The sequence below is a fragment of the Pinus tabuliformis genome, chromosome 3_2 (genome assembly GCF_031772625.1).
Source record: "Pinus tabuliformis cultivar Carrire ecotype Pingquan chromosome 3_2, CPIR1, whole genome shotgun sequence".
In the NCBI taxonomy this organism is placed as follows: domain Eukaryota; kingdom Viridiplantae; phylum Streptophyta; class Pinopsida; order Pinales; family Pinaceae; genus Pinus; species Pinus tabuliformis.
The window spans coordinates 1,104,937,208-1,104,952,931 of NC_142302.1; the positions used below are offsets into that span (position 1 = coordinate 1,104,937,208).

General features: G+C 40.3%; 1 protein-coding gene across 3 annotated transcripts in view; it reads right to left on the reverse strand.

Moving 5' to 3' along the window:
* LOC149184527 (NagB/RpiA/CoA transferase-like superfamily protein) overlaps positions 1 to 14,662 on the reverse strand; it is an 81,358-nt gene extending 66,696 nt beyond the window's left edge. The window contains exons 1-2 of one of the 3 annotated variants that reach the window (XM_089417570.1): positions 14,443 to 14,662; positions 14,249 to 14,316 (exon numbers count right to left, since the gene is read on the reverse strand). The gene's annotated coding sequence lies outside the window, so the exon portion shown is untranslated. The remainder of the gene's footprint in view (positions 1 to 14,248; positions 14,317 to 14,442) is intronic. The other 2 variants (XM_089417571.1, XM_089417566.1) reach the window with 2 other exon arrangements.
* Between the last annotated feature and the right edge of the window lie 1,062 nt (positions 14,663 to 15,724).

Genomic DNA, 15,724 nt, shown 5'->3' on the forward strand with positions numbered 1-15,724 from the left:
AATAAGATGGACCACTCTTATGCCGGACATTCCTCGAATTGGGATAGCATCTCAACCCCAATAAGAACCGGGTTCCACTTTATAATCAGACTTGCTATCAATTTCCCCAAGTTGAATTAGTGGCTAAGGGCACAAATATTCTATCTGCATCTTGCTTATCTTCCACAAATGCAACTTCTCTCACTTCATCCTTGATACTTTGATCATATGCTTCACCTTCAACCCTTGTCTCGCCTACATCTGCAACATGGCCTAATACTTCGCTGCTTAGAGTGTTAGATATTGTTGGTATGTCATTTGTTTCGCACGAAGGAACTTCTTTATTGCTAGGATTTTGTTCAACAGTTGTGTTGATTTCTTGGTCCTCCACCGCTGCTCTATATTCTTCAAATTTGCAATTTATTTTTCCCTTCGTTGCCTCTGATAATGCACATGCTCCAACCTACTCTATCACCTTTGTGAGGTTTATGTTATAGTTTTCAAAAATGCACAAGAGTTTCCATTCACCCTTTCCACTGAGAGAAATAATTCCTGCAGCGACATTTCTAAAATAAAACCCATCAAGCTGGCAGGAAAAAATCTGGCTTTGATACCATTGTTATATAATATCACTCTCTTGACAACAAATAAAGGAACTCAATATGTCAGTAAGACAATCCTAGAAGGCAACACAAGATAGATTCATCCAACTAGAAAGGAATCAATAGCCACAATCTTAACATAATAGATTTCCACCGAGTTGTATAGAGGTCCAATTCAAAGTCAAAAAGCCCTTAATATCTTGGAACAACAAATGCTATAGACCAACTATTTCACTATTACTGCAGGGCTTGCAATATTCTTCACACCAGAAGTACCTGTGCCATTTATGTAAAAATGGTCAGAACTGGATGTGCTCCAGATGCAGAGTTTCTAGATACTTGTACCCTATCTTCAGGAGTTGAGATCAACTATCTATTTGAGGAACAGCAACTCGACAAGGATGTAACAGAAGAAGATTTAGTCATTCAACTGTTTGGAGAGATACATTCCCCAAGCAGATTCGTCAAATGTACATCAATAGGTTTAAGGGGAATACTTACCACAGGAAAGGCAAAGAGGCCTCCACTTCGAAACAGAAGGAAACACCTATGCCCAACCTAAAGCAAACTCCCACTTCCTCAAGTCAGGCAATATTTCCACAAGTTCAGAGTCAATTGGATGTCCCAATTCTTGAGGATGTTGACATAGATATTATAGGATGGGCTAGTAATGTCAAGGTTTTGATCCCATTAACAGAAGTAGTTAAATTTCCAGCACTCAGGAACAAAATTGGCAAATTGTTGTGCTTTGAAGTAACTAAGGCTCCACAGTAAGGCACAAGAATGATAAAAGACCCTCCAGTCATCTTGACTTTATCTATATTTAACCAACCCAATAAGAACTCACAAAACGGTCCATTCTTTGTGTCATTGGAGGTCACAGACTAGATACTTCACAATTGTATATTAGATTCTGGAGTTGCCATGAACATAATGAGCATGGAAGTAGCAAAGAAGATGGAACTAAAAACTCAAAGACCACACAGAAATGTGTGCCTTTGATTCCTATGAGATTCCATCAATAGAGTTGACTAAGGATTTACAGGTTCCCCTTGCAGCACATTCAAATGTGTTTCTTAATATGGACATAATGGATCTTGATGTGCCTGCAGCATGGGGGATGTTGCTATCTCATAAGTGGATGGTTGATATAGGTGGAGCCATTCAGATGGATTTATCATATGCTAGTGTTTCCACTTCTTACAGTGAAACAGTGAGGTTACATAGAGAATAATTCCAGAAGCACCATATCAAGGATTGTAGAAAACTGAAAAATGAGATTAGCTATTTCGATGGAAGTTTGGGGTCATGCACAGTATTTGCAACAGAAGTCTCCACTCGAACTGACACAGACCGAATTTGGAAGATGAACTTCAATGAAGCGTCCTCGAAGCAAGGTAATGGTGCAGGTGTAATATTGACTTCCCTTGACCATGAATTGATTCATCTTTATTATAGAGGAGTTTGAAGCAACTAACAATGTGGTTGAGTATGAGACACTTTTACTAGGTCTAAATGCAACTTAAGGACTTAGGAATTAAATGTTTAAAGATCACTGATGATTCTGATCTAACCATGTTTCAAGTTAAAGGTCTGCATGCGTGTAAGAATGAGAAACTTCAGAGGCATAGGCAAGCAGTCATATATGCCATAGATGTATTCAATGCATTTGGTTTAGAGGTAGTGCCTAGATTGCAGAATATCATTGCAAACTCACTAGCAGTTGCAGCCTCTGTGTTACAGCTTTGCCCTGAGTTAGAGAGAGGTGGAAGGATAGAGATCATCTATAGACCCTCCATACCAGACAATGTGGAAAACTGGCAGGTATTCAAAGATGATGCTCAGATTGCCAGATTCCTCAATAACACCGTGAGTTTGAAGGAAATGAATCCAACTGGAGGGGAGAGGATTCAATTGAGCAGTTGCCTTCTAATAAGATTCCTTCAAGTCTGGTACCACTAGAGGCTTAGTTCAATCAAGATGATCCATTTAAGGGCTGAACAGATATCATTAAACCTGAGGATTCTGAAGAAACCAATATAGGAACAGAGGCTGACCTAAAAATCATAAAAATTGGAATGGGGTTATTTCAAAAGAGAATTAGAAATGAGGATTTTAGTCGCATAGTACAGGGATGTTTCGCACAGTCATATGATGACCTTAAAGCTTACAAAAATGATGTAATCCAACATACCATCCCCTTAACCGAACACAACATACGGACTGGAGCCAATGGCTATAGGTGACAATGTCAACAATGCATATCAATGTGTTTCTTGGCTGTTGCATACTAAGCAAGAGGTAAATTGGGCATTCAAAATGCATAGGTGCAATGTTGCATGGACAATCCCGAGAGTTGGGGATATCAAACCAATGATTTAATTCTGGCTTTAGCAACTCCTGTATCTACAAATCAATGATTCCAGCAATTTATTAACACATCCCACATTCAATCTTATTGCTAATTGGCTGAGGAATGTGGTTTCTATAGTAGGTAAACACACGAAGGCTCATTATTATATTAAATTGCACATGTAAGTCAGCTACACAAACTATTTTTGAGCATTCAAATCCAATCTGTGGATGATAAGCAGAACAGCAAGTAAAATCCATAGCGGAATACTCAATCACAGCCCATAACACTGAAATTTAGCTTAGAAACCCAAATGGAAACCAGCGAAGATGGGTTCTCTTTATGCTTGGGAAACTTTTGCAAACAGTTAGCTATACACTCGCAACAGAGATTTTGTGTATTCCTACTCACTGGAAGCATTTTGCAGATTGCTATGGCTGAAAGACAATATTAACTCTTCGTGGACAGGTTCAAAATCCTCTTTGCTCTCCGATCTTTGAGCAGACTGCTTCACTTCAACTCCTCATTGCCCTTCTTTCCCAGTATTTTTTTTCATCTCTCGTGAGGTTGTCTTTGCATTAAGCAACCTTAGAATGCCAACCATCAAGTGATTTATTTCACCTTATTGTGGCATTTGCTCTTATCTTCAAGTTGATTTCTGACTTCATAGTTTGTCAAGGATTCGTCTTTTACAACATTTGGAAGAGAGATTAATTCGGATCCAATTTGGATCAGAAAGAGTATTGCTATTTTGGTCATGACAGGCATATTAAATTGTACATGGAAGAACTCTGAGCTTTTCTTTGGATGATGTGGGCAAACTTGGCTTGTTTTGGACATACGGAACATATGTGTATGTCTACATCAACATATTTAGTTCTGCATTAATGGATTTTCCTTGATATGGTTTCTGAGCATTTGGCGGCAATGGGATGACAATGTTGTTTCAGTTATATATGGCAGCTATGTATGGTTTGGTTATTATGATAAACATGGAATAATTTTAATGTTTTGTTGTTTTAGTCATTTCCCTTCTATTTAACTCATGTTTATAAAGAAGGTAGTCACAAGGAGGAAATAGGAGAGATGGGTTTTACCTAGGAAGTTATAAGGTGATGCTAGCTTTGGGAGTTGACAACCAGTGGTAGCATCAGTACTATAAGTTGTGTTTGGTGGTGGATTTCACTCATTTCAGTTTTCCCTTGGTCAAAAACCTTGAATATTATTATATTTTTTATTTGACCTTTCACATTTCAGGAATCACATATGTTTTATTTATTTATTATTTCCTCAAAACTAAGTTGCACGAAATGGGGAAACGGGTACGAGTTTCCGAAACGGACACGGGTACGAAACGTGACCCCCCCCCCCAAATTTTAGAAACGGGGAAACGCTATATATATATATATATATATATATATATATATATATTAGGACATTTAAGAAATATGTGCAGTCATAAAGCATATATGATACATTCTAATTTATCACATTATGATTAAATTGTCAATTGTCAATGCATAAACTATAAGTCACTAAATTCACATCACATTTACTCATGAATGATCACATAATGAAAATAGCAATATCCAAAATCAGCCACGAGAAATTTCTAATTTCTTGTCTCGTGCTTGATTGGGAGTCTCCTCCTACATAATCGAACGACCTTAGTGCTCTTGATTAAATACAACTTCCATACCCTAGTACCCTACTTGCTCTTGATTATTGGGAGTCTCCCCTGCATAGAGGGCTTGGTTCTCTTGATTAAATACAAGTTCCATAGCCTAGTACATGACAAAATCCAATGGAAACATTGCAATCCCCCCAATCCTGAAATCCTGAAAAACAAATAAGTCCTCTGGATTTTGAGTGAGATCTAAAATTCTACTTTCTCCATATGAAATCCAATGAGGGCGAAACCACTCTCAAACATCCTCAGTCATTTCATGGTAATGTTAAGAATTTAACATTACCATGAACTACATATCAACACTAGGGCCATAGGCTTGAACATTAGGCTGCCCAACTCAAAAAAATCCTCTTTTTTATAACTTGAGAGGCATCTAGAAGTATCCAGAAGATATTTTAGTCACCCAATAAAAAATTAGAAGCGAAAAAATAAAAATAAAGTACAAGAAAAAGTCAAGTTAGAAGAGAAAACTCCACCGTACGACCTGGAAACGCGTTTCCGGCCGTACTGGCCACGTTTCCTCCTCAAGAAACGGGCCAGTATGGTCGGAAACGAATTTTCAGGCCGTACGGTACGAGTTTCCTCATTTCTGTTTCGTTTCCGTGTTGAAATTTGGTACCGGAGGACAAGTGGTTCCCTTAGGCTTTGATCTTTGGCCTAGGGAAAAGTGTCCAAAAGAATTTAATTTTTCTCCTAAAGTGACTTTATAATTTTATAAAGTTAAATCTAATTTAAAAGTGACTTTAAGTGATAAAGTTACTAAGTCTAAATTAAAGTGACTTTTATAAAGTCAATGAAAAATTAGAAAGGAAAAGTGACTTTGGAAATAAATGACTAAGTGGGTCTTTATTAAAGTGGGGTGAATTAAAAAATAAAAAGTGAGATTTAAATGAGCATTTAATCTCAGTCTTAGATCTCAATCTATTTCAGCCATTGGATTTAGGGATCACCCAAAAGTCACTTGGATCACCCAAAAGTCACTTAGAGTTAGATTAAAGGAGAAAAAGGTCATTCATTCTTTCATGAGCAGATTGAGAGAAGGAGAGCAAGAGAGCAAGGGAGATTTCTGGACAGTGAGCTGCGGAGTTTCAGCAGCGAAATTTCAGCAGCGGAGTTTCAACAGAGCGGAGTTTCAGCAGCGGAGTTTCAGCAGGGCAGAGTTTCAGCAAGTCTGTACAGCGGAGTTTCAACAGGGCGGAGTTTTAGCAAGGCTGAATTTCAGGAAGGCTGAGTTTCAACATGGTTGAGATAAGTTGTAAAAGTTTGCTTGTTGATTTTTGCTGAATATTTCTCTTACTGTAAAAAGGCATTTTCCAAAAATAAAGAAGAGCTCTCAAACTGGTTTTCCCCAAGAGTTGTAGGGGGTTTTTCCAGGGTCACATTGACCAAAAATCTCGGTGTTTAAATGTGTTTTAATGGCTGTTTATTACTGCTGATTTTTATTTCTGCAATTTCCAGCATTCTGTAAAATTTCCAGAATTTGTGTTTTCAGCAAATTTATTTTTTCCAGCTTGTTAAATGTATGGTTATGGGAAAGGGCATTTAACTATATGGGAGAAATAAGGAGAAATTGAAAACCGGGGTGGGAAATGAAAAATTTCTACATGGTATCAGAGCTTGAGTGCTGAAGGACAGTTTGGGACAGCAAAAGGAAAAATTACAGCTGCTGATTTTTCACTCAGAAAATTCCAGCAAGCTGATTTTTTCATAAACAGCAGTGTTATCTTTACTACAGCAGTGCTATTTTTCAGTTTTAGGACAGCAGGATGTCATTAGGATTGAGGGTGGAGAATAGACTGGATGGGCATACAAATTACAGCGTTTGGAAGAAGAGAATGCAAAGTATCTTTGAGGAGGCAGAAGTCTGGGATATCATGGTGCATACCACACAGAACCTGTTGTTGTGCCTATTGATGCTACTCAGTTGACAGCTTATAATAAAGAGAACAATAAGGGTAAGAGATTGATTCTAGACGGAATCAAAGACCATTGCATTCCTCATGTGAGAGGAAAGAGCAATGCCCATGAGATGTGGACAGCATTGTCCAATCTCTACCAGAGTACCAATGAGAACCGGAAGATGGTCCTGAAAGAGAAGCTGAAGAACATTAAGATGGGTAATGATAGTGCAGCTGGATATCTCACAAAGATTACCAATGTGAGAGATGAGTTGGCAGCGATTGGAGAGGCCATTCCACCCACTGAGTTGGTGCGGATTGCAATGAATGGCCTCCCCCGTTCATGGTTGAACTTTGCTGATGGGGTTTGTGCACGTGAGACCCTTCCCACATGGGAGAGGTTTTGGGATGATTGCATTCAGACAGAGATCAGGAAAGGTCAGCTTGGGGCAGCCAAGCTAGTTGAGCAGGATGAGGATGTAGCACTGATGGCAGGAGGCAAGAAAGGCAAAGGGAAGAAGCAGGCTTCCACAAGCAGTGGTGGGGGCAAAGGCAAAGGTAAAGGTAAACAGGGGAACACACAGAAGGACTATTCCAAGGTGAAGTGTTGGAATTGTCAAAAGATGGGACACTATGCAGTTGTGTGTCCGGAGAAGAAGAAGAAGAAGGGGAAGAACCAGGACGTGGCAGCTTCAGCAGAGATTGAGGACTTTGCAGGTCGTTTTGACCGGGAGTTTGCGTTCACTATGTGTGATTCCTCTAGTGCAGGATCACCTGCCACACAGATTCAAAGGGAGCATGCTTTTCCCTCGATTAGCGGAGCATCTTCAGGTATCTGGTATGTGGACAGTGGGGCTTCACGTCACATGACAGGAGTCCGTGAGTACTTCTCAGAGCTGTCAGAGAGTGGCACTGATATAGAGGTAGTACTCGGTGATGACAGAGTTGTTAGAGCAGTCGAGGTGGGGACACTGACATTTCAGAGGGAGTCCAAACCTCCCTTGAAAGTGTCAGATGTTCTTTATGTGCCAGGGATGAGGAAGAACCTCATATTCGTCTCAACTTTGGAGGACAGAGGATATGAGGTACTGTTCAGGGGAGGACAAGTGTTGATGTATCCCACGGGCACTCCAGCTGATTCAGCTAAAGTGATAGGTGTACGCCATGCAAAGGTGTACAAGTTTGCATTCCAGCCCCTTTTGGCATTGAGCAGTAGTACCGACAGCAGAGCTATCAGTTCTGAGCTGTGTGAGATTTGGCACCGCAGGATGGGACATATGTATCATGGAGCCTTGAGGACATTGCAGGAGATCACTACAGGTGTGTCAGATTTCAGTACTGATCACTTTGATACTTGCAGAGGTTGTGCGATGGGCAAGTTTGCCAAATCCCCTTTTCCCAGCAGTGACAGCAGAGCGACTGGGATACTTGATTTGATTCATTCCGATGTGAGTGGTCGGATGTCTCATGTTTCCTTGAGTGGATATGAGTACTAGGTTTTATTCATTGATGATCACTCCAGGAGGACCTGGATTTATTTTTTGAAGACCAAGAGTGAGGTCTTCAAGCGGTTTCAGGAGTTCAGAGCTCTTGTGGAGACAAACAGGTCGAAAGATCAAGTCCCTGAGGTCGGACAATGGAGGAGAGTACACCCTTGGAGAGTTTGTTGACTATTGTGCGGAGGCAGGCATTAGGAGGGAGTTCACTGTTCCTTACAACCCTCAGCAGAACGGGGTTGCAGAGAGGAAGAACAGATCCATCATAGGGGCTGCCAAAGCCATGTTACATGATCAGGGGTTGCCATTGTTCTTGTGGGCAGAGGCCTGCAACACACCTGTTTACTTGCAGAACAGGAGTCTGCATCGTGCCTTGGGGCACATGACTCCGGAGGAGGCTTTCTCTGGGAAGAAGCCTGATATTGGTCATCTTCATATCTTTGGATGCATTACATACTCCTATATACCCAAGGAGAAGAGGACCAAAATAGAGCCCACCGCAGAGAAGGGTATCTTTGTGGGCTACAGTGAGACCTCAAAGGCCTTTCGGATTTACATTCCTGCACAGAGGAGAGTTGTTGTCAGACGGGATGTGAAGTTCGAGGAGGACAGGGCCTTTAGGAGGTCACAGGAGTTAGAGTATCTGGATCAGCCAGACCCTCAGCAGCAGTTGAGTTAGTCGCAGGGATCCAGTGGGCAGGGATCAGGAGGATCAGGAGGTACATCTATGAGGATGTCAGGTCCGTCAGTGAGCAGTGGCTCACCGAGCCAGAGGGGTGGTGCTTCGGGCAGCATGCGGAGCAGTTCACAGAGCAGTTCACTAGGGAGTCCACTGATGGACAATTCACACGGTACCTCAGCTTCTACAGGTTCAGGTGCAGGCAGGAGGACAGCAGACAGACAGTCAGGAGTTCAGGCTCCTGATGATGAGGAGGAGGAGTTTCATTCTCTGGTGGGAGAAGTGCGCTCAGGGAAGAGGAAGCCCAAGTGGCTTCAGGACACCTTGAGAGATGCCTCATCTGTTGCTGAGCCGAAGAGGCCGGTCAGAGAGAGTAGACCACCTGAGAGGTTTTGTAGCTATATGGCGATGGTTACCAGCATCCTTGACTCTGAGCCTTCTAGCTATGAGGAGGCAGCTAGCCAGCAGGTCTGGAGAGAGGCCATGCAGGAGGAGTATTCTTCTATCATGAAGAATGATGTTTGGGAGGTGGTGCCGAGGCCTGAGGGCAAATCCGTGGTTACTTCCAGATGGCTTTACAAGGTAAAGCATGCTGCAGATGGCAGCATTGAGAAATTCAAAGCAAGGTTTGTGGCTAGAGGGTTCTCCCAGGTAGAGGGGGAGTTGATTATGAGGAGACCTTCGCTCCCGTGGCTCGATATACTTCGATCCGCTACATTATATCAATAGCAGCAGAGATGGGTTGGAAGATCCACCAGATGGATGTGAAGACTGCATTTCTCAATGGCTTCATACAGGACGAGGTGTACATTGAGCAACCACAGGGCTTTGAGGTGCATGGGAAGGAGTCCCATGTGTGCAGACTGAAGAAGGCCCTTTATGGCCTGAAGCAAGCTCCCAGAGCTTGGTACTCCAGGATAGATACATATTTGCAAGGGATGGGTTTCACAAAGAGTGAGGCAGATCCGAACCTTTACTTTATTGTGATTGGTGAGGAGCCTCTCATTCTGGGGCTGTATGTGGATGACTTGGTCATTACAGGTGCAGAGAGACTCATAGAGCACTGCAAGAGAGATCTTGCGACGGAGTTTGAGATGAAGGACATCGGCTTGATGCATTACTTTTTGGGCTTGGAGGTGTGGCAGGAGGAGGGGCATTTCTTCCTGGGGCAGGGGAAGTATATTGTGGACATCCTCAGCAGATTCCACATGGAGGATTGTAGACCCATGTCGACACCGATGATCACCAACTAGAAGAAGCTTCATGCTTCGGATGCCGAGTTGGTGGATCCCACATTGTACAGGCAGCTGATTGGTTCCTTGATGTATTTGGTCAACACTAGACCAGATATCTGTTTTGCAGTCAACACGATGAGTCAGTTTATGTGTGAGCCTAGGAAGGTTCACTGGGTGGCTGCAAAACACATTTTGTGGTACTTGCAGGGGACAGTGGATTATGGTCTGGACTACAGGCAGGGAGATGGAGTGAGATTGGCAGGATACACTGATTCTGATTGGGCAGGTTGTGCTTCTAATAGGAAGAGCACTTCAGGGTGCTGTTTTGGGTTGGGTTTAGCAGTAGTGTCATGGTTCAGCCGGAAGCAGCAGTCAGTAGCACTGAGTTCAGCGGAAGCAGAGTATATGTCAGCCAGTCTAGCTAGTTGTGAAGCTATCTGGCTTCGCAAGATGTTCTTTGGCTTATTTGGTCAGCCATTGAGACCTTCAATGATTTACTGTGATAATCAGAGTTGCATTAAACTCACGGAGAATCCAGTATTTCATGACAAGTCAAAGCATATCGGGATCAGATATCATTTCATCAGAGACTATGTTCAGAAGGGAGCTATGAAGCTTAAGTATATTTCCACTGATGAGCAGGTTGCAGATATTCTTACCAAAGCCTTACCACGGGGCAAGCATGTCTACTTCAGAGACAAGATGGGTGTGGTGAGGAACACCTTCCTCGGCAAGAGGGTGTGTTGCAATTTGGTACCGGAGGACAGGTGGTTCCCTTAGGCTTTGATCTTTGGCCTAGGGAAAAGTGTCCAAAAGAATTTAATTTTTCTCCTAAAATGACTTTATAATTTTATAAAGTTAAATCTAATTTAAAAGTGACTTTAAGTGATAAAGTTACTAAGTCTAATTTTAAAGTGACTTTTATAAAGTCAATGAAAAATTAAAAAGGAAAAGTGACTTTGGAAATAAACGACTAAGTGGGTCTTTATTAAAGTGGGGTGAATTAAAAAATAAAAAGTGAGATTTAAATGAGCATTTAATCTCAGCCTTAGATCTCAATCTATTTCAGCCATTGGATTTAGGGATCACCCAAAAGTCACTTGGGGTTAGATTAAAGGAGGAAAAAGTCATTCATTATTTCATGAGCAGATTGAGAGAAGGAGAGCAAGAGAGCAAGGGATATTTTTGGACAGTGAGCTGCGGAGTTTCAGCAATGGAGTTTCAGCGGAGCGGAGTTTCAGCAGCGGAGTTTCAGCAGGGCAGAGTTTCAGCAAGTCTGTACAGCGGAGTTTCAGCAGGGCGGAGTTTCAGCAAGGCGGAGTTTCAGCAAGGCTAAGATAAGTTGTAAAAGTTTGTTTGCTGATTTTTGCTGAATATTTCTCTTACTGTAAAAAGGCATTTTCCAGAAATAAAGAAGAGCTCTCAAACTGGTTTTCCCCAAGAGTTGTAGGGGGTTTTTTCAGGGTCACATTGACCAAAAATCTCAGTGTTTAAATGTGTTTTAATCACTGTTTATTACTGCTGATTTTTATTTCTGCAATTTCCAGCATTCTGTAAAATTTCCAGAATTTGTGTTTTCAGCAAATTTATTTTTTCCAGCGTGTTAAATGTATGGTTATGGGAAAGGGCATTTAACTATATGGGAGAAATAAGGAGAAACTGAAAACCGGGGTGGGAAATGAGAAATTTCTACATTCCGGCCGGAAACGGACCCTTCTCCAATGTTTCCTGCAACTTAGCCTCAAAAGCAATTTATACCTGTCGTTTATAGTCCAAGTCCTTATAAAGTGAATTAAAAGAGACACAAGATAAAAGCACAAGGTATGTTCAGACTCTGTTGAATTTGTGATCAGCTCTCTGGTATGCGTATCCATTCTTTGCATTCTTGAAGGTCTAATGGTGTTGGATGAAAACAGGGTTACAGGAATACTTTCCAAAGGTTCAGACACTGTGTCAGTGAAACCTTTTCCCTTCTGACAACAAGGTATACTGATTTCTGGTTGTTGCGATCTGTTGTTTTATTCCATATTGTCCATATTTAATTGCTTAAATGACTTGAAGAGATTATATATCGAGCCCAAGGGTTTTTTAATACACCTTTCAAATCAGGAATTGCCTCCCTTTTCATCCACTGGTTTGAGAATCCTAAGTATTATAGCCTCATCTCTCGCATATGTTGCTAGCATTATCATAATCTCTTAATGTAACTTGAAAATCACTTTCATGAAATTTGTTAGAAAAAAAAAAAGAAGTCTAAAGTTTGAGTCATACTGCTATTTATTTATTTATTTTGTGTGCTTTTGATTTCTACAGATTTGCGTTTCTTCTTTCATGGTTTAGTCATGAATTTCCTTTCTTGACTTATCAGCTTTCAAGTCCTTGGGATCTTGAAACCAGTTTACTTTATTTATGTTCTTATTTTTCCATTCACTTCCATTTTCAGCTTTCTATTAGCATTCTTCATTATCATAAAAGCACAAAAAATACCCGGAACACTGACAACATTTTAGTACTTTTGGTTTGTCTTTAAATTTGGTATGTGGGGTCTACTATTTGTTTAAGTTTTGTTTGCATTTTTGTTCTTCTGAAAAATGAAAACACAAGAATAGTATAAATGGAAAGGAAAATTTTAATTGCAAGAAGGAAGCCTCTAAATATTTAGTTTCTGCAAGAACCTTTTTTCTATTATCTCTTACACAAATACTTTTTGTGAGTTTAGTTTCTGCAAGAACCTTTTTGCTATTGTCTCTTACACAAATACTTTTTGTAAGGAAATCAAAAAGGGAAGTAGAGAACCCCAAGAGCTTTTATCACTGAGAAATAGTCCCACTAATCCTCTTGCCTAGCCCGTGAGAGTATTTGAGCGTCGTTCACTGAATAACATTTTGGGCAACGACACAAAAAAGAATAGAGAATTTCGTGAGAGGGAATGTACTATGGACATCAACTCATATCCAAAGGATCATCCAAGAACAGTCTTGTCGCTGTTATGGCCAAATCACAGTGACAGACCTATTCACAGAAAGTACTTTACCAGAAAAGCACCCCTATTCTAGCATCTAGAAGTCTATTTATTGCTAATTTCCATTTTAGCTCTTTTGTCCTTTGCAGGCGAGATAACTCTTATTCCATTAACTAATGTAAAAGTACAATTGATGGACATAGCCTCCGTTAACTAACAGAAAGAGCATATACTGACATAAAACTTTGTTAACTAATAAAAGACCATCAAAATTCCAAACAACCCATACAAAATTGGTTCTAATAGACCTATGAAGTACCATTTATTAGTACTGAAGCTGATTATCCTCGTCATCTTGACAATTCATCTTGGCCTACAGGCGTTTTACATGAACATGTTTTTAGATTACCAAGTCCACAGACCTCAATTTTTATTGAGTTCTGATGCCACCATCGCCTGGTTAGCCTGGGTGGGTGTACCGTGTTTTACTTGATGTGAGGGAAGAAGATTACTCAAAGGTCCTTTTGTTTGTGTTGCTTTTGCATTTTTAGTCAGGTACACTAGTATTGGTAAGGGCTGATCCCGAAGTTAGACTTATTCTTCGTAACCGGGTTAAGCTCTTGGCCAATCCTGGCTCTTTCCACAATATTCTCCAAGATTTCATACTTTCTACTTGCAATCAAACAATGATTCATTAGCGCTTCTTAGTTTGAGATTATTATTGCTTTGCTTTCAGCATGCTGCAAGTTGTAGATCTTTCTAACCTTTGTCTCGGTTACTACTTTTTCCTTTGGTGAGCTCTGACCTTTGTTGGTTACCAGTATTTTCTTTAGGTAGCTTCCTCTTATCACAATGCAACTCGCACCAGGCCCCATCCACAAGTGCAAACACAAACACAAGAACCAGAACAAACGGCCCAAGAGGAGACTTGAAGCTTGTCGTGGAAAATAACAGAGCACTTCTTTCACCGATCTGGGAAGCGCCCCCACCCCCCGGTGGGCCATGATTACCACATTTGGATATTGTCACAATTAATTTAACTGAGATACCTAGATATCTATATGACCAGAAATGCAATGTCAGGGTACTGTTTCTCTAAGAAGTGGCTAAGAAACATAACCATATATTTTTTAAAGCATATAAGAAATAACCACACAAAAAAAAAAATGAACACAAACCTCTTGCGCACATAATATACACAGTGCAGGCAGATAAACTATGTGCTAAAAAACCCTAATTTAAAGTAAAAAAAAAAAACAGGGAGAGATTCACATTTAATTTGAATTTCGCTAATCTTAAAAACATGTTTCGCTCAATTAAAACAAAGCACGGCACTGGTCAGAACTCTTCTGACCTGATATCCTACGCGTGCACACCGAGATTAGAATGAAAACGCCCCGAACCACAAAAGCTAATCTTTCTCTTGGAATTTTTTTTAAATTGTGAAAATATTAAAATACTCTAATTCACAATCGGCGGAAGGGAACAACAAAGAAAATTACTGAAAATGAAAATGAAGAAAACTACAGTGCTCATAAAGAAACTTACAAGTGCTTTGAAGATATGAACGGGAATCCTTCTCCCGATCAATTCGTCATGGAATGGATACGCACACATCCAGAGTCTTTATTTCTTAGTCATTCTCATTGCATCGCTTTCGTGATTGATTCAAGGAATAAATATTATTGTTAGTATATTTAACCTTTTGTCAGAAGTGTTTCTGCTCTCGGATATCCGAAGCGGGTCTGCTATATTTAAAACAGGAGGTTCAAAGTTTTACAACTTCGACTTTGCGAATTTATTATTAATGAAATGCGGGTAGGCAATCTTCATTAAAAAATTTACATTTTTTTTATTTTAATAGAAATTCTATTTTTTTTACTACCTCAATATGGATGGTGTATTAATAATATTGGGTAGTTAACGCAAGAGAGATGTACTCATATACATTAGTAATATTTACCGAGTAACTTTAATAAGATTAGTTTTGATTTCTTTTCTTGTTTGGTTAAGAAATCGAAGGTATTTACACCTTAGTCAAGAATTCTAGCTCTACAATTCGCGAGGTGCAGCTTAGTTGGCAGTTTACAGGGATCTAGTCCTCCTCGCGTTCTGTGAGGTTATGGATGGAAAAAATCGGAAACTTATGATTCAAGGTCTTATCTCTTCGGCCTTTTGCGGAAAAGGGTTTTTCACTTTCTTCTTCGAAAATAAGGTAGATTGAAACTTAATCTTTAGAAGTAGATCTTATTTCATAAGGGCTTAAGGGTTATATCTAGATCAGTGGAGTCCATATTTTAACCCAAAAAGTGATGTTCCATCTACATAAGTTCTTGAATTCATTCAACACATATTATCCACCATTATTACTCCCAAGAGATTTAGCTTTCCTGCCAGTGTCTTTCTCAACAAGTGCTTTAAATTCACAAAATTTAGCGAACCCCTGATCTTTCTTCTGCGTGAAGAAAATCCAACACTTACGAGAAAAATCATCTACAAATATTGCATAATACCCATGCTTAGCCATAGGGGCTATCGACAACAATCCACACACATTTGAGTGAGTTCTTTCAAGGATCGCTTGCGCTCGACTTTCCTTATCATGAAGGGTAGCTTTGGTGTACTTCCCCAATGTACACCCTTTGCATGTGTCTCTCTGCTCTAGTGGAATGATACTAGTTTCAAAAGTATTGGCAATGCCCTTGGCAAGTATATTGATCGTGTCAAGCCACAAATGGGGTTTTTCTCTTGCACCAGGATCTATGTGAAAGTGGATCTGGATAAAGGAGTCCTGGTAGCCATAAATCTCAATCTGGATAGTTGGTCCCAT